Source organism: Camelus bactrianus, chromosome 3 (genome assembly GCF_048773025.1).
Source record: "Camelus bactrianus isolate YW-2024 breed Bactrian camel chromosome 3, ASM4877302v1, whole genome shotgun sequence".
Taxonomy (NCBI): domain Eukaryota; kingdom Metazoa; phylum Chordata; class Mammalia; order Artiodactyla; family Camelidae; genus Camelus; species Camelus bactrianus.
Genome location: NC_133541.1, coordinates 134,576,388 through 134,595,636, shown reverse-complemented (window position 1 = coordinate 134,595,636; position 19,249 = coordinate 134,576,388). Strand labels below are relative to the sequence as shown.

General features: G+C 44.5%; 1 long non-coding RNA gene across 5 annotated transcripts in view; it reads right to left on the bottom strand.

Annotated features, from left to right (window-relative positions):
* The window catches only part of LOC141577150 (uncharacterized), a 115,468-nt gene that overhangs the window by 40,458 nt on the left and 55,761 nt on the right, over positions 1-19,249 (bottom strand). For 3 of the 5 annotated variants that reach the window (XR_012505782.1, XR_012505781.1, XR_012505785.1), the window contains exon 1: positions 15,532-18,953. The exons of the other annotated variants lie outside the window; for them this stretch is intronic. This is a non-coding gene — a long non-coding RNA (uncharacterized LOC141577150). Of the gene's footprint in view, positions 1-15,531; positions 18,954-19,249 lie in introns of those variants that run through there. 5 annotated transcript variants of the gene reach the window in all.

The following is a 19,249-nucleotide window of genomic DNA, read 5'->3' as shown; positions in this document are numbered from 1 at the left end:
GCACCTGCTTAGCATGAACAATGTCCTGGATTCAGTCCCCAGTACCTCCAAAAAAATAAATAAAAATAAGTGCATATTTAAAAATAAGAATAAAGTTATATAAAAAAAATCAGACTAAAAAGCACTGCAATCTATGTGCTACAATTATACTAAAAGAAAAGTGTTTCTTTCAAATATTGACTATATGCCAATCACAGAGACAATCACAAATCACACCTGAACCATCACGTGTGATTCTCAACAACCCTAAGTAGACACGGATGAGAAACCCGGCACTGAGGATGAGGAGACGGAGCTCGGAAGATCCGGGGACTCTGACCGTCCTGCTCCCCGTGACACCACGTCAACCCAGGGCAAGCTCTGACAGACCTGCTCTGAGGGGACACCCAGCTGCATGGAACCTTGGGGCATTGGGGAGTCCCAGAAAACACTAAAAATTGTTCAGTGAAAAACCAGCTCAAATATATTACACTTTGCCACATCCTTTAAAAAGGGAAAATGACTGAGACCTTTTTGATACCTCCGTGTCCTTTCTGCCATCATCAATTATTTGCCCTCTCAGGGTGACCAGTGATGAACTGGACCCCATATGAAATGCACTCAGATGGAAGAGCTTTTAAAGTTATTTTAAGAAGTTTGTAAGACCCTGTCTATGCCTCACACAGGTGGTCATCCATCACTTCTCACCTGAAATCACTCCTTTTTCTGCTTTTTAAAATCCCTTCATCTAATCCAGGCTTTTCAACAGCAAAGAAGCACCTCAACCACAGACACTGGACAGCTTTTCACCAAACGGGCTCGAACAGCCCATTGGACTACCTGGAAACCCTTTTCTTCTATTAAAACCACTTCCAGGTACTTCATCATTTTCTGATTGGTGGACTTGGCCTCTGACTGGCCTACTCAGAGAGCTCCCAGCCTCACATGCGGGGGTGGGAGAGGACCCTGCTGTTGGGGGAAATCAGTGAGGAAGGCGGACATACTCCCGCCAGGTCTGCAAGGGTAGAAGTGCCACAACGTGCTCAGAAATTATACCGTCATCACCCGTGGGCTCCCATGGACTTGTTTCACATTAACCAAACTCATGACACACTGATGAAAGAAAACCAGAAACTTAACTTATTAATGTAACAGAAGACGTGAAACTATGAACCAGACTGAAATATCAGAGTTCAACCATGAGTACATTTTCTCAATGGCCTAATCACGGGGAGGCAGTCACATGGCAAGCATGGACAGAAACAGAGCAGGAAGGGTTTCTAGATTAACTCAATGGACTAAATTTCTGTTATAAGAACTGATCTACTGCCTGGAAAACAAATAACGCCAATCACGATGCACTCTCTGTGGACAGTGGCCAAGACATGACTATGCGCATCTGTGTAACTCTCCTTTCCCTGTCCTTTCTGGGCTAACATATGCACAGATGTACAAAGATTCAGGGATGCAGATAACTCTAAACACCCAAAGCCCATCTCTGGGAGCCTCAAACCAGTAAGCCAGGGTTTAAATACCAGCTCTGCCACTTACTATTTCTGTGATTTTGGCCAACTTACCCTCTGTGTGCCTCAATTTCCACACTGTAAAACTGGGATAACAATCAAACCTTCCTTACTCGCTTGTTGAGAAGATTGAAAGATTCATTTCTGTAAAACTCTCAGAAAAGAATGTAGCACATTTTGGGTGTTCAACAAATGTCAACTTAATATCAAAGTGATTTACAAGTCTCCATTCTAATCATCTTATGTGTTTCCTGGCTAGTCTAAGTCCCAAAGAAAATCCTTATTTCTTCTTTTATAAACTCTTGGGGAGGACCCTTCTCTTCCATCCCACCACCTGTTTAAACTGAGGGAGGGAATGCCTCCTAACCACTCCTCTGGGCCATGGAGAGTGCTTCTCCATTCACACCCCTGGCCCCTGGCCAACAGCTAGCCCTCCTCACACTAACAGAGTGAGGTGTGAGTCCGGGGAGACAAGCAGGGCATTTGAAACCCTTCCTTTCACTCTAGTGTTGATCACCATTGGGAAGCACTTGGGATGCTCGGCTCCATGGTAGGACAGCCTTGTGCATGAACGGGCAGGTCCTCTCAAGGGAAGGCTCGCTGTGTCACAGAGCTACATGGGACAGGGTGAGTCTCTAATTCTGGGACACAGTATCATGACACGCATTTTCCCACAGCCCTGAAGTTCATGGAGAACGTGGCTTCATCAGTAACAAATAAGACATTTATCGCCTGCCTACTCTTTTGTGTCATCTCTCAGTTGGCTGCTGGAGACAACATGTGTATAAGTATTGGATCCCTTTAAGCCCCAAAATATATGAAGTAACAAAGAATTCTGTGGCTTAACGTTGGTTCAGGGAGACTGTGTAACAGTTCTGACTCTGCTGATGCTTAATTATGGGTATAGGAACTAAGGAACCTCCTCAAATATCTTTCAGCATAAAACCAGCTTTAGTTATTTTCCTGTTTCTTAGTAATTGCCAAAGACTCTCAAATGATGGCTTCACACAAAAAAGCAGCTAAAGTTTATGAGCCCTCTTGACATACCCACTGTGGTAAACACTTTACATAATTTCTAATTCTCACAATTCTACAAAGCAGATATGAATGTCCCCATCTCACAGACGAGGGAAAAACTCAGAGCAAACTGACTCAGGCTCACGTGGCTCAGTGGCAGCACGTGCACGCAAACCCAACTCAAAAATCTACACCCCTTCGTATATGTACCAAACCTCCTACCACCAATTAACACACAGCGGCGGAGTCAATACTCAGGAACTCAATACACTTTTCAGCTTTAAGGTGCTCCAGAGGCCGCTTCTAGCTGTTTTATAAAATCCCGGCTCACTGACTTCTAACACTGGAAGAAAAGACCGATTTTGCCATTGTTTGCACAGCAAGTCTGAAATGTTCACAGCGAGATGACAGAATAAGTCTAAGACATAAGCAGAATAATTTTTCCAGGTAGACAGACATAATGGACATTGTGCTATTCTGAAGCATTAAGCAACGGAATCAAAACAAAATAACATTTGTTAAGCCTTCTTTTTCAAAAGGAATATTAAGACTGTTAGAAGGTGCAACAGCGCCACCTATGGCTAAAATGAGCTTCCAGGTTGCCGGGAAAGATGCAACACAAAAATTGCCTGTAGGATCAGAAAAGAGAATCAGATAACTAAAAGCTTATGTAGCACATACTGCACTTTGCTTCGGGGGAAGGGAAGGGTATTCAGTATTTAATCTGATATTTCTAATACTCCTGAATATAAACAAAAGACATAGGTTCATGGAAACTCATCTTAGAAGAGGAAAGAATCCAGTCCAGCCACTTCATTTTACAGGAGGGGAAACTGAGACATGGGTTCTGTCCTGCAATCGGCAGCAAAGCTCTCCCAGGCCTCATGTCTTGCACTGTAGCATAAACCAACAGATCTGTACTAGGCCTATATTCATAAAAGTCACGTTTGTATTTTTCCAACAGTAGGTTATCTAAGTATCTTGCAAAATAATTCTCAAAGAGCCAGGATATCATACAAGATTGATGAAATACAAAAACATTTATTTACATAATAAAACAGCATGAGCTTTATTCTATTAAAAAAGTGACTTGTTAAATCAATGTTTTGATATTTTAAACCTGTTAAGAGTGCAGGAAAAAAAATCAAAATTTTGCTTAATCACAAAAGAGAGAAGATTATTCCCTGAAAATGATCAATGTGGATTTTACTAAACTTAATGTATCTGGTCAGAATCCCACGAATTTAAATGTCTGTGTGGATGGTTACACGGCAACATGAATTCTGAGTTGTAACAATAAATATTCTGTGTAAATAATATTCAAGGTCGTCTGATTAAGGCAATGTAACTAGTCCCTGTCTCACTAGTATGATACAGATTTCATTAAAACTTCATACTACACTAAAAAAAAAAATGAATCCTTGTTAATTTAAACCATATTCAAATATATCATATATATAAATATTATAAATATTGAATATGCATCAGAAATAAGCGACACTCTTTAGTATTCAGAGTTGATCCTTCTAAAATATCTGTCATTCTGACAGCACATTTTTATTAAGCACCTCTTGGGTTCTTTGTATACAAGACGTCTAACTCTCACAGTCAGACAAGTTAAACGATATTACTCAAATTTCACAAATAAGGAAATGTACTTAAGCCATGAAAACAACTTACATATTCACCATCAGGGAAGAAAAGAGTAAAGATTTTACTTATAATATTCACTGACAATCTTTTCTGCCATATTAAGACTACATAAAACCAATTCAGTCTTTGTAAGTATTTCTGTCGAAAAGGGCCACTAGAGAAAAACAAGTAACATCATTAACAATGGTTGGACTTTCAAAGCCCACTTCTCTTTGGCACTATAATTGTTTTTAATGTTTTGTTTTTTGTGCTAACAGACCACTAAATTAAAAAAAATTAACTTTTTAAGTAATTACCTGAGAATTAAACATTTGTGAAAATGTACAATTTTAATTTATGACACTCTGTCTCACATTCTCACTGGTGTCTCTCCTTTGAAGGCCTCATAAGGCTGAGATCACTAAAATCGGCCATTTATGGAGTCACAGCAGTTCGGGTAACCACTCAACGGGAGGCTGATTAGAGGAGCAATTAAGAATGCATCCTGTGCAGCCTGGGTTCCAGCACCGAGCTAGCCACCGCCAGCTGGGTGTGATTTAGGACAAGCTGCTTCATCTCTCAATCCCTCAGCTGCAAAAAAGGAGACAGTGATACCTACCCTCAAACACCTGCTATGAAGTAAAACATGAGGAAAGCATTTTAGTGTTAGGTAGGTGTCCACTCAGAGCGAGTTTGGTCATTATGATGATGAGGATGGCTGTTAATAAATTAAGCTAGACCAAAAAGGAGAAATCACCTTAAAGGAGAAACATTTTAATTCAATCAGCATTTCCTTTTGGATGGATTGCAGAATGTTCTATTGATTTTTTTAATAAACCAAGTTTTGTCCATTAATTATAGATTTACAGGTTCATGGACAAGTCTCCAGAAAAAGAATTAGAGGCCTCTAACCTCTGAATACTAAGAAAGTAAATTAAAAAAAAAATCATTTGGGAGATTATACCTCATTTGGGAGAGTATGTGCTTAGCATGCATGAGGCCCTCAGTTCAGTCCCCATAAACTCCATTTAAAAACTTTCTTTTTTAAGAAATGGAGAATTAAAGCAAAAAGATGGAGGAATACAGAATTTTTTAGAGACTCATCTCAGATTTAAGATGGGGAAAAAACCATCCATTTCTCAGAGGAAATCTTGAGAACTATGTAACAGGATCTGAGATGTCTAGTCTTCTAACATTATTCATGAATTCATATTACCAAGTCTTAAAACTACCTGATAACCCACAGAGGTGATACTGATCGTAACACCTGCCAACACGGATCGAGCTCCCGCTAGGACTGCTCTGTTCTAACATCTCTGCTCCTGAGGCCTGAACAGGCTGAGAGCACTAAATTCGGTCATTCATGAGAATCTCGTGTAAGTCCTCCATGTGTGCTTCTAACTCTCCCCTCACCAGCCCCTCTGAGGGAAGCACTGTTATCATCATCCCCACCCGCAGATAAGGCCACTGAGGCACAGAGACTAAACCCTTTCCAGGTCACATTGGCATAAAAGGACGTCTGTATTTCTGCTGTTTTGCTTTTGACAAAGTAATCTGAGATATCAATTCAAGGGAGACTGTTAAATAGTCAAGTCTGTCAGGTCTTCACCTCAAAGAGCAGATACTATAAATTCCTGATGTAGGATGAGGCTGCCGCCACAAACTGACTCAGCTTGAAATTAATATCCAAGATGAAGCAGCGGATTCACGTAAATATTCACGACTGTCAACTCCGCTCTCGGGTCTGGGCCCTTCACTGCCTGAACGGGGGTGAAATCCCCACCCGTGTCAGGGAGGGACGCGCAGCTCTTCCGGGACTCACCCAGGCTTCACGGGCTGTTTCCCCCCACAGGCTGTCCTCAACGATTAAAAAGCTCTCAAGATTTTTACACCATGCAAAACTAAAAGACATTTCTGCAGATGGAGCACTTTCTCAGGCTTAAACCTTTTTTGCCTACACTCAGCAAGGGGCAAAAAAAAAAAGAAACATGACTCTACAAAGTCTCTGACCCTCACCACTCACGGGAGTAGCACGGCCACAGCAGCAGATGAGTCTTCTCATTGCACGATGAGAACAAAATAAAGCCACCCCAACCACAGGCACTCCCAGAGACAGAGCTCAGCAGTCTTCTGCACACTCACAGTTGTGCAGCCCTCACCACCATCTATTTCCTGAACACTTCATCACCCAAGAAGAAACCTCCTGTCACTAACAGTCACTCCCTAATCCCCCTCCACCCAGCCCCTTTCAACCATCACCTGCTCTCTGCCTCTGCATGTGCCTTTTCTGGGCATTTCAGATCACTGAAATCAACAATATGTGGCCGTTTGTGTCTGCTTCCTTTCACTTAAAATGCTGTTTTCAAGGCTTGTCCATTTTGAAGTGGTATCAGCATCTCTCTCTCTCTTTTTTTTTTTTTTTTGAAAACGTTGAAGTTTATTAGAAGGTAGTAAGTACTATCAAAAAGAGTACGGTGGAGCATAAGTGATTGGGTTTCAAAGGGAAAAGTGCGGGTTGAACAGTCAGGGAGGAGTTCCCAGAACAGGTGGCCTTTTTCATTTTCCTCTTTATTTGTTTTTTCTTTTTTATTCACTCTTACATGTGAATAATGTTCCACTACATGGAGATACTACATTCTGTTCTTCCATTCAGCAGCTATTTATGAATGAAGTCCAGTAGAATGAGTGTAAGAAGTGACTACCATGGATGGCATTTAAGCAAAGGGCAAGACGTGCTTTCAAAAAACAAGCCAACAAACAGAGGCACAAGGAAATTCAGTGCGTTTCTGAGCAAAGAGCATGCTTGCTTCGGCAGGACTACCGTGCAGGGCTGGGGCGGATACTGGCAAGAATCACGGTGAGGGAGTCACCTGAGAAGTCTCCCCACTGCAAGCAGCTCAGCCAATTCTCCCTCACACTGTATTGTTAGAGCCATGTTTCTAGGTTACTCTTATTTCAAGTAATAGTACTTTAACTGCACATCTGATCATCTGCCTCACACCACATTACCTAGAAGCCACAGAAAATCATTCACTGACCGGAGCAGCTCCAGGACATAACGGTGATGGATCAGGGAGTCCAGCAGCATTCCAGCCTGCAGGCACAAACCCCACATGTGCCCTGGTGATGTCCGGAAAATAAAATGCATGGAAATATCTCATTGCTGTTACACGACATCTGCCCTCAAATTGCCCCAAAATCATGCTGGCAAAGCACTACTCAAACTTTTCACTCCAAAAAAAAAAAAAAATGTTAAGAAGGCAAATTTAGGCCCTTCCATTAAAAGCCAGCAACCATCACTGTCAGTATCTGAGCTGGAATTCTCCTGACTTCAAAAACCACCGCGCAGTTACTTTTCAAATGTGAAAGTCATATATGTATTCCACGTAGATGATATTACAGTAGGATTTTTCTTTTCAAAATTTCCAGTTGCAACATTAGCACAAGAAAGTTTATGTTTCAGCTTTAAAAAAATCAATTATCCTCCACTTTCTTAATTTTGAACCTATTATTATTTTATAAAGGGAGCTATGCTGCATATTATAAACCAACTGTTTGCTTTCTGCAAATAAGACCTTTATGACCTCACTATTTCAGAGCAAACTTTAATGATGTTTTGAGAGGTGGGGCCTGGGGCGCTCACTAACAGCTCTTTAAATACTGACAAGTATGTGCTCTTAAGTAATGCAAAGGCTCTAACTCCACACTAGCTCAGAAAGCAAAGAAACTGCACCAAAGACTTACTTTAACATTTAAATATATTCCTATTGTTTTGAATATTAAAGTTCTTAAAAGATATGATTTTTTTTGAGAAAGCCAACAGCTGTATTAAATTTCCTCTCACCAAGAAAGCAATCTTTATCAAGAATAAAAACCCCTATAGAAATCGAAATGACGGGACGTTTCTTGCTAAGTGAACATGCAGATCTGAACACAAACTTATATCCTATCAGATCTCACTCGAACGAGCTCAACAAAGTCCTGGGCTACCCTGGAACTTAGCTCTTCTTTTCCAAAAGTTGGCTGAGCTAAGATCATCACACAAGGCAGGGAAGGAGAGAAGAGGAAAGTCCACCTGGCAGCCTCCATCTGTTTCCTTCCAGCCAAAAGTCGCCTCTAGGTTCGCCCTGATAACAAGCCCTCCCCATAAGGAAATCCAGCATCCACACTGCCCCTGCCGTCCCCAAGCAGTCCCGACGCCTCTCTCCCAGCCTGTGAATGTTCTTCTAATGACCCCCCCTGTTGGTGGCACCCTTCCCCTCTTCCCTGCTACAAACACACACACACAGAGAGCCACAGCAGTCTTCCCAAATCACAAATTTGATTACATCACCCCCACTTCAAACCCTTCAGAGGCTCCCTGGTGGAATTCTAGCCCCACCCCAGACACTGCTTGCCCAGCCTCACCTCAGTACACAGGTCCCCAGTGACCTCAGGGGCCCCCTGACTTGCTCCTACTTCCCACTTGTCTCCAGGCTCATTTTGACTGTTTCCCAAGGAAGCCTTCCCTCCTTCCAACTACCACAATTTGTTCCTCTATTCCTAGAACATTCTAGGCTAAGTCAACTTCTGACAATGCTAAGCTCACAAGAAGCAAATACATTTTGCTTACTAATGTGGCTCCACCCTCTCTCCCCTAGACACAAAGAAGTGCACGTGTTATGAATAAATGATTGACGGGGTGGGTCTCAAAGAGACAGATATACCTACTCTCACCCGTCCCGACCCTTGTGTCTGTAGAATATCAGAAGAAAAACCAGAATTACCTTTCCTGAGGGTCACTTTCTGATGACACCCTTCACTGACTACTGTGTCAGTTCTAGTAAAACCCAAGCTCTTCCAAAGCCCTCCATCCCGGACTCTCTCCAGTGTCCTCACCAGCAGGGGCACCTTCCACCCTGGACCACACAGGGCACTCTCCCCGTTTCCCCACGCCAAAAGCCTCCAGGCATCTGCCAGGGCTGCACCTGCCACCTGAGCCACATTCTTGACTATTTCTCCTGGCTGACACTCTGTCCTCAAAAATGAATATAGAGTCCATTTCTTCCAGGAAGTCCTCTCTGATAATGTCCTTTAGGTCTTGATTGGGCTTCATCTATAGCAGCAGTACATGGTGACCAACTGGGTGTTTGCCCGCTCCTTTGAGACCACGAACTCTTGGGGGCCACGTGGGAAGGAGTGAGAGATTACAAGAGGGGTGCGGGAAGCAAAAAGCAAAAATCACAGCCCAAGTCCCAAATTCAAGGATACTTTCTCAGGAAAAAGTATAAACAATTTCACACGTGTGCAATTTGGCTACTGTTTTTGTGGCTTGTGGACAGCAAGAACTTGGTGTTCTAGTCCAAAACCCAGATTACATGCAAAGAAATGTATATATTCATATCCAAAGGAAACCAGAGCTGCTCAACAACAGTTTGCAGTTAGAATTGAAAGGAACTTTGATAAAGGCAATCTCTCTCTCTCTCTTCCTTCTTTTCTGGCATCATATAATTTTAGAAGTATTTGCGTGACCAAGAGATGGCTACAGCCTGTGATTCTTCACTGGAGTGTTTGGGGCTGACGAAGATCAGATTACATTCACTGCGTAAATGCAATCACACCAACACACTGATAGGTGCCGTGGTGGTGGAGATGATGTTCCAAAGCAGGCAACCTTATTCTGTAAGAGAACTCTAAATAGAAAGTAAGAAATGCAATGTTCTGTAGTCAATTTCATTTGCTATATGGGTCATTAATTGATAGTATATCTTGTCTAATGAAACCCAAAAATAAATTGTCAACGTCGATTTTCTTCATCTGACCATTTTATGCTAACTTTGGATATTAAACCCTCACTCCATAAGTAAAACTCAGGCCTACGCTGCAGCACAGTTACATCCCGTGGAAGAAAGCCGATCAAGGGAGAACTGGAGAGTTTCCCTTCAGAAGCTGCTAAGTCTGGTTTTGCACCTGTACGTGATTTGCAACCACGTCATCGAGAATGGAGAAAACCTAACAACTGTGGGGCGAAAAGCACTGCGGTGCTTCAGAAAAATCAAAGAACGCTGAGCTTTGTGAAACAGTCCTGAGGCACTTAAATCGTACTTTTTCTGAAAGGCTCCAAAACTGACCCAATTCACCATTCCAGGTTCAACAGGGAGGTACCGGAATTAGTAGAGAAAATATGCCCTTGAAGTCTGACAAGGCCTTGCTTGAATTCTGCTGCAGCATTTACTAGCCACTAAACGGACCAATTCCTTAACCCTCTGAGAAGGCTTCCCGATCTGCAAAAGGGGGCTGCCACCGCCCACCTGGGAAGCATGGATGTGAATTCAACACGCAAGTAGGGCGGCCGACTGGTACCTGACACGAGGCCTGGCTAGTTTCCCTCCGCTGCCCTTCTCCCCCTTTAAACTTGCACTGTTCCCCCGGTAAGGATCAAGACCACGGAACAGAATGCCTGATTTTTCTGTGTATCCCCGGATACATGACTTACCCTTAGGAGGCCAGAAAAACTGCTTCCTCCCCAGTCACTATCAACGTTCTTAAGATTCTGGGTATTTTTAACTCTATTTTCCAGGGAGACTATTCCAGAACTTTCCAAGCACCATTCTCCAGGTTGGCTCCCCTCCCAGCACCCATCCTTTCTCACTTCAGATACTCTGTATGATTGCCTTCTGTTCATGGGAAAGCGAGTCCGGTAGGGTGGGGACTCCCAAGGACTCCCCCCTCCCTCACAGGTGAGTGTGACTACCTTCTGCCCACTCCTCACTCCAACTCCAGCTTCTAAGAAGTCTACCCTCCAGGACCCTGCAGAATCTGCATCTTCCCAAGACACACACGTGGCCACGACCCTCCCTTCAGATTTCTTCCTGGCTGGCCCTGCACACCCCCCGGCCCCTTAAAGATAAATGGCATTAGGCTGAAAATCGCAAATGCCGCTGACTGACACACCAAAGCTGCATGGTCTGGGCTTTCCTCCAACCCAGGCAGGGCCCTGCCCCCCCTCAGCCTCAGTCTGCAGCTCTCGAGATGATCTAATTCACATGCAAGGCTATGAACACCAGCTAAGAATGACGACTCCCAACGTGTATCTATAGTCCGGCTCCTTCACCTGAGCCACAATCTCATAGACACGAGTGCCTCTTTGAAGTCCTAACTTGGATGACAAATGGCATCTTAAAAATGCCTCATGTTCACCATTTACTCTGGAATTCGATTCCTGGCAGGTACCTCCCAGACTCCCCATTTTAGTAACAGCCCCAGCACCCAACTATGTGTTTGAGGTCACATTCAATTTCCAATGTTCGCTCCCCTAATCCCTGCCCTGGAATCAGTCCTATTATTTCCGTCGCTAAGCCCATCTCAAATGTGGTTCTACAGGGACCATGGCCGTAACCCCCCAAGTTCACAGCATGGTACACTGACTAACAGTCCTCCGTAGGGTGCTCCCTGGATGGGGAGGCATCTCCTGCCACTGGTCACCTCAGAAGGCACTGGATTCTCACAAAGGAGGCCCAGGAGAAGGGACTCAAGGTTCTCCCGTGGTCTGAGCTTTGAAGGGCCCGAGGTCTGGGGGAGCTCCTAATTAGCAGACACACTTGCCAGTGAGCAGATGAGGATGGAGGAACCCAGGCAAGGCTGTTCTCACTCCAACCCGTGGACTCTCGGGAGCCACGGGAAAGGCCTGTGTCCAGGACACAGCCCGGCCATCACAGATCCCAGCCAGCATTAGCCAACACGGACAGCCTAGACTCCATCTAATTGTGACACTTACTTCTGTTCTGTTCCCCAACCAGAATGTGATGGACTCATTCAGATATTATGGCCTGTCTCAAGCGATAGAAATTCAGTGATAAATGAAGTGTCCACATTTGGACCAGAGCATGAAAGGAGAAACAAGGCCTCATGTTCAGCATGATGTTGGTGGCCAAACCCTTCCACCGAGTGAGATGAACCATGATGGGGGTGAGAATCCAAGGTCCTATGTCGGCCAAAACTTCTTCCTTCAAGTTTGGTTGGGGTGTTGCAGACTCCCTACCGCAAACTAACTACACGGCCGTCAGTGGTGGACATCAGCTGCAACAGACACGGAGTCAGCTATTTATGCCAACATGGGTTAAAAGTAAAGGCCGGGGCAGGGAGGCCTGCACGGCTGCTGAGGCAAAGCACAGACCCGGCTCTGAATGCCCACTGGCTGGAGAAGAGAGGAAGCTACGGTCCTCTTTAGCGGTCGCTGTGTCAAAAAGATCCAGGTGAGCCAGCTACTTAGGAGAAGAACATGTTTTCCTGATACTCAGAAAAACCAGCCTCGTAAAGGGAACACAAGAGTGGCACGGATTTTAGACCCCCCTAAGCCACTTTATGAAGGCAAAGTAAAGTAAATGGCACAGGGATGTTGAATGCAAAAAAAAAAAATAAATAAGTAAACGGTGACTGCTTCCTCCAACAGCGTCCCCTGCAGCTGCACACCCATGAGCCTGCCACTTTCTCATCAGTGACCGCTGGCCAGGAAGTGCCATCACGCACGTCACACAGTGACAGCCAGGAACCGCGTGAAGAGCACGTTTGTGTAAAAGCAGGAATCGAGCAAGATGCTGCAGAATTTGACTTTACAAGTTTAAATACTCCATGAAAAGAATCCCTCAGCAGCCGCCTAAATCAATTCGCATCTCACTTCTTCAAAACAATCAAACAAATTTAATAAGGGCGCATTTGTCACCAAATATAAGGAGGACCAATCAGGTTCCTCAAAGCAAGGAATTTAACAGGTATCAAACACCAGTGGGTGATGTGCTAACAAAGCAAATATTCCAAAAAATTAGAAAATAAAAAATGACTAGGATAATACATGGATCAATGTAACTGTTAAGTTTTTGCTCTTTAAAGCGATGGAGACAGTACGGAGGGCAATCTGGATATTTCCAATGCAGGGTGTGCACAGCCCACATTTTCAGACGCAACAACATGCTCACTGGGCAGTACAAGAGAAAAAGAATAAAGAAAAAGGAAAAGAGGAACAAGAGAAAATTAGAAACACACAAGAACAAAAATGATTTTGACAGCATGTACAAGAATTTATGTGAGTGTGTGAGGCCAGGGATGCTGGGACGGTGAGACCCACACTCACCTCCTGCTCCAGGGAAGGCAGGGGCCTGAGGGGAGCGGCGCTGCCGGGGGACCCCAACGTGATCAGCGCCCCTAACCAAAACTCCACTTATATGCGTCTAGGCAGCTTTTGAGCTACAAATTGTGGTCGCATTTCAGGCTGGACAGTATTACTCACTTCCACCAAGAGTAGCAGGAGAGAATTAGGCTGTTCCTGTACCAAAGCATTGTTTAAAAAATTAATGACTGTGGAATAGTAAAAGCAAAAATTGAGTAAAAGTGACTGGAGGACAATGTGGTTGACCCGAGCTCACTGGCCACGTTATCTCACTGACGTTAAGATGCTGGCTGAGCCCTTATGGTACCAAAACAGACAGACCCACCAGGAGGGAGGTTTAATGCGCTGCTGTATTTTGATGCCGGGAGCCATGCCTGGTAAACGAGGTTCTGGGTAAACAATGGTGACAGTGTCAACCACTATGGGCTAAGCACACATCCAGCTACTCCGCCAAATCCCAAGGGCAGACTTCAAAAGGCAAAAACAAGTTGGCATTCTCTGGTGGGTCTGCAGAGTCAGAGCCAAGCAGTTGCTGAGCAAAAATGTCACCAGTGCCTCCTATGACAAAAGAGGAGGCACTGGCCTGGGGCTGGGGCAGGGCTCTAGGCTTCCACTGCTCACCAACCAATCTGTCCAGGGGGAGAACGTGGTCTCTGCGTATGTTGCACCTATGCACCTACCTTGACTGACGCCTGGGGGCTCAGCAGGAGGTGACATGTGAGGTGAACGGAGCCAGCCTCGGTGTAGCACAGTGCTGGCAGCTATGCCCTCAGCAGTGCCCAGGCTCCTAAACCTGACACCTCATCTCCAAGGAGCAGAAGGGGAGTGCGGCATGAAGATCACAGGGCCCTGTGAGGACAAGTACAGGCCATGACATGCCTTGCCTCTTCCTTAAGCCATAGAGTTATGTCCGGGAGGAACAGAAAATTCATCCAGAGCCCGCTAGGCACCTCACACACGTGGGGGACTCGGGTCCCCTGTGCCTATCACTCACAGGGCTGGTCTGGACATTCTTTTTATCAATTCTCTGGCATCTTCTCCTCCAACTTACCAACAACCAGAAAGTAGAATCTGATCTTAGTTAATTTCAAGAATCACAGAGCACCGCCTCCACAGTGGGCCCGGCATTCGTGCCAGGTCCTCCAACCGTCACCTGTCAGACCGCCATGAGTACTCTCCAGACTCAAGGCCTGAGGCCGTAGGCCGTGGGCACACAGCTTCCCTCACTCTCCCCAGCAAAGGGGGACCACCTCTCGGCAAAGGCATGTCACCCTCTTCTGCACGATGGACAGCACTATAGATACACGGGGAAACAGAGCAGATGGTGGGGGGGGTAGGCAGCCCAGAAGAGCTCGTCTGTAATTCCGAGACAAAGTGGGGCCGTTGACTTAATCACAGGGAGAAAGTGAGGATGAACATTTCCCTGCTCTTTCCCATACTCCGTGATACGCCTTTCCCTGCATAAGGAGTTCATTCGGAGGTCCCTGGCGGTGATTCTGATGTCCCAACTTGGCATGCTGGCTGTCGGGCAGGAAGAGAGGGCCTGAGCCGAACAGGTGCTGGGCCTGGGAGGCAGGAGACACCGGCTCCAGCCCCAGCTCAACCAGCGCCTCGTTCTGCCTCTCGGGATTCAGCATCTCATCTACAAGCAAAGGGATGAGACTATCTTAAGACAGGCTGCCCAACATAAATGAAATGAGAGCCATGTAAAGAAAGTTTCCCAGTTGCCACATTTAAAACGGTAAACAAAGAAACAAACCAACAAACAAAAAACAAATACTAGAAAATGATTTTAAGAACAAATCTTAACCTACTGTATGTAAAATACTATCATTTTGACATGTAATCAATATAGGAAGTGATAAGATAGTTTACATTCTTTTTACTAGACAAGTCTCAGCGTCTGATGTTCATTTGACCTACAGCAAATCTCAGCTCAGAGCAGCCTCCTCCCCAGCTCTCCTAGCATCAGTGGCTGTGGCTACTCTATTGGACAGCAACCCCAGGGGTCCCACCAGGGTCCTGGCTGAAAAGCTGGAGTAAGTGTCCACAATAACCCTAAAAGGATCTCTCTGAAACAAAGGCGGATTCACTTTTAAATGTCTGTAAACCGGCGGGCTGCACCTCCCTCCACCCTTAGCTACAAGAGAGTCCTCTTCCTTGCTGATCCCTTTCTGGATGTAGGGAAGAAACCCGGCACACAGCCAGGGTGGACTGGCCTCCAGGTAAACTTACCTGCTTTCTGTGTCCAGTCCCATGATGTCCTCCTTCTCAAATGGGATGCAGAGAAGGAGGCTCTTGTCCCCAGAATTGTCGGATGCACCGTCCAGCCACTTGGACTTGGGCAAGATGAAGAGTGACTCAGTGAAGTCGTCGATCCTCTTCTCCACCACCCTGCAGTCCTCGTAAATTGAAGGCCACTTCGGTGCGCGGCTGCTCGGCCACCTCCCCATGCAGCAGAAAGTCAAAGAGCTGAGAGTCATAGAGCGTGGTGCCATACAGCTCCTCTGCACGTGGAGCTTTTCGAAGCCTTGGCCGAGAGGCAGTCAGTAATGATGACAAGGCCCAAGACCTTGCGGTGGGTCTGGAAGTCGCTCCACCCATTCTTGGGCGCATAGTGGTGCCTGTAGTGGATACAGTTTGCCCACTGCGAGCCGCACGGACTGATCTGACTCACCAAGGTGATTCACTTATAGATGCAAAAGAAATTCTCCTCTGAGATGATCCCCACGTGTTCGACCACCACGGGGAAAGTCTGGTGGTCCTCAGCACACTGCACGTAGTCAGGGATGCTCATGTTGCAGGCCCTGACGAGAGGGGAGAGGAGATCGAGGTACATACTGTACTGTGGGCTGCAGGCCCATCTGGGTTGCGGTGACCTGGTGTGTACCAACCAGAAGGCAAGGGAAGCTCAAGTAAATCCGGGGGTACAGTTTGTCCTCAGAGTCTTCAAATGGCTACCGTAGCTCGGATCACATTACCCAGCTTTTGGTCTAGGCTTCCTGCCCTGCAGAGAAGGGTCATTTCTTGTTTTCTGTTTCCAAGCTCCTACCAAGGCCCTGATGCAAAGTCACTGCTGAAAAATGCTGAATAAGGAAATGAACAAAGGAAGTGCTTTCCCCAACCTCCTTCAGCAGAATATAAAGAAAAGGACTACAGTGGGATCAAAAGATCTGGTTTTCTATCCAATTTATTTGAACTCCTAAGCTTCAGAATAATGGATAAGAAAACTTGCCTTGGGGAGGAGGGTACAGTTCAGTGGTAGAGCACGTGCTTAGCATGTACGATGTCCTGGGTTCAAACACCAGTACCTCATTTTAAAAAATGAAACAAATAAATAAACCTAATTACCCTCCTGAAAAAATATTTTTTAAATCAAATTTCAAATAAAACCTTGCAATTGACACAACATTGTAAACTTGACTATACTTCAATTAAAAAAAAAATCTTTCTCTTACATGAATATATCTGGATTACAGAAGTTTGCAAATGTAAAATGCCTAGGGTACCACCTGCATAAAAAGGGGTGACTGTACAAATTTAGTATCGCTCCTTTATGAGCTATATTTCCTTTGTGGGGGTTATAAATTCTTAGAGCTAAATTTCTCAGATTAAAAAATATAAATATTACCTGATTCTCAGGACTGCTGAAGAATCAGATAACCCTATGAAAGCATCTGACCCACAGAGGTTACTCAATAATGTTTGTTGTATGAATGAATAAACCAGCAAAGTGAATGCTGCTCCCTGCCACAGACCATCATAATGGTACTGCCTGGAAATCCCAAGCCCACGTTCCACCCGTCTCGACACTAACCATGTGGGTGACCTGGTCAGGCCTGTGTGATTCTCTAAGCCCCAGTTTAATCGTGAATAAAATTAGGGCAATAAAACAAACCTCAACTTGTTAGTGAGTCAGTAATGAATTGTACCCCAAACTTGCAAGTTGGAACCATTAAGGAAAACTATACAAAGGGTCCATAGGCCCTCTCCATATTACCTCTTACAACTACATGGGAATCTACATTATATCTCAAAATAAAAAGTCTAATTTTTTAAAGAGGCTATTGAGGTTAAATGAGCTCACTGTCTCAAATAAGGAACACAAAGCACAAATAGGACAATGCCCAGCAAATGAGATACACTCAGTTAACATTCCCACTCAACCCATTGGTCCCTCCAACTTCAGAGCAAGAGGATGGGTCCTCGTGGCAAGAGGCCACTGCACCTGAAGCTAACAAAACTAATGGTGCCCACTTCCAAGAGCTCCTGTCATCACCCTTGTTCTAATTTTCTATTTGTAATTTTTTTCTTTTTATTAAATAGAAACTCCCAATTGCATAGCCTTCACCTGACTAGATATCATGATGGCAGCCCTTCAAAACCTGACCACAGAGATCATGATGGCAGCCCTTCTTGGTGAAACAATAAAATGAAAAGCCATTTCCACAAGACCTCTGTGTAAATCTACTAGGGAAATTAATCCTGGACTGAGGAAGAGGACTAGGGAGGAGGGGGCAATCAGGCGCACAGAAAACTATGGGCCACCTGTCCCACGATGGACTTTAGACTCAACCCTCACCCTCCAGGAAATTCAAAATACACACCGACAGATTGCTATGGACAAGATTTTTTTTTTTAAACAAATCCCTGAATCCCGGGCAGGTCTTATTTCTACCGAAACACAAATGGATTATGTGTATAATGTTTCAAAAAAGCCCTAAAATATTATCACGCCAACTTGACACATCAAGAAAAACTGAGGTAGAGAAGTTTATCACATTGTACATGATTAGAGAGAGGCCACGTCAGACACCGTATTTAAATCCAAGCCACTGCTCCAGTGCTCACACTAGAAAGTGACATACTGCACCTTTCCTGCCCTCTCCCTGCAATAAATCTCTGAAGAGTCTTTTCTGTGCCACCTGGAATCACAATCACATCAATTTTCCACAAAGTGCTATGTCACTCCTTGGAGGCTGTATCAAAATCTAAAGGGTTGGGATGGGAGGAGTGATTTGCATTTTCTGTTTCTCAAAGGAAACATGGCTTAAAAAGAAACTGAAAAGCACATATCTAGTCTAAGCCCTCATTGTGCAGAGAAAAAAATGGAGGCTCAGAAAAGATGAGGAAAGGTCCTTATTAATAAATATATCCTCTGCGCAGCACCAAGCCAGCCCTGGGCACTGCTGGGGGAGGATCTGGGAGACCCAGGAGAATGAGTGTTAGAAAAAGGAAAGAGAATAAGCATTAAAGGCCCTGTCTCTACACCACCATACCATGGAATTTCACCAAATTACCAAGTAAGGGTGCAGCCAATATTAAGGTGGGCTAAGCAGGTTATAGAAACCTGGAAGTCTCAACCATATTGGAAATTCCAACATTTACTATGTTTTTTTCCCAGTTCAAGCATCAACTCAGTGGGAACTCTGTACCAGGGACTACACGAGGCCTGGAGTTCTCCCAAATACAGACCTCTATTACCACGTGTACAAACCACATAAAGGCCACCAGAAGAAAAGCACCCACAGATGGAATTACTGAAACTGAAAGCAGCCAACCAGCATATATTACTAAGAAAAATGGTGCTCCTAGAAATGGACTCATGGACATAGAAAGCCAACTGTGGTTAGCAGGCAGGAAAGGGGGGATTAACAGATACACCTTAATAAATATAAAATAAATGACAAGGACCTACTATATAGCACAGGAAACTATATTCAATTTCTTGTAATGAGTTGTACTAAAAACAATCTAAAACATATTTATACACATATGCATATGTTTATAACTGAATCTCTGCTGTACACCTGAAACTAACATTGTAAATTGACTACACTTCAATAAAAATTAATTTAAAAAAATAAGTAAAAATAAAAGCAACGCCATTAAGAAAAAATAAAAGAACACTCTAATCCCCTTAGCTGTAGCTGCTGAAGAATTTTGGTTGCAA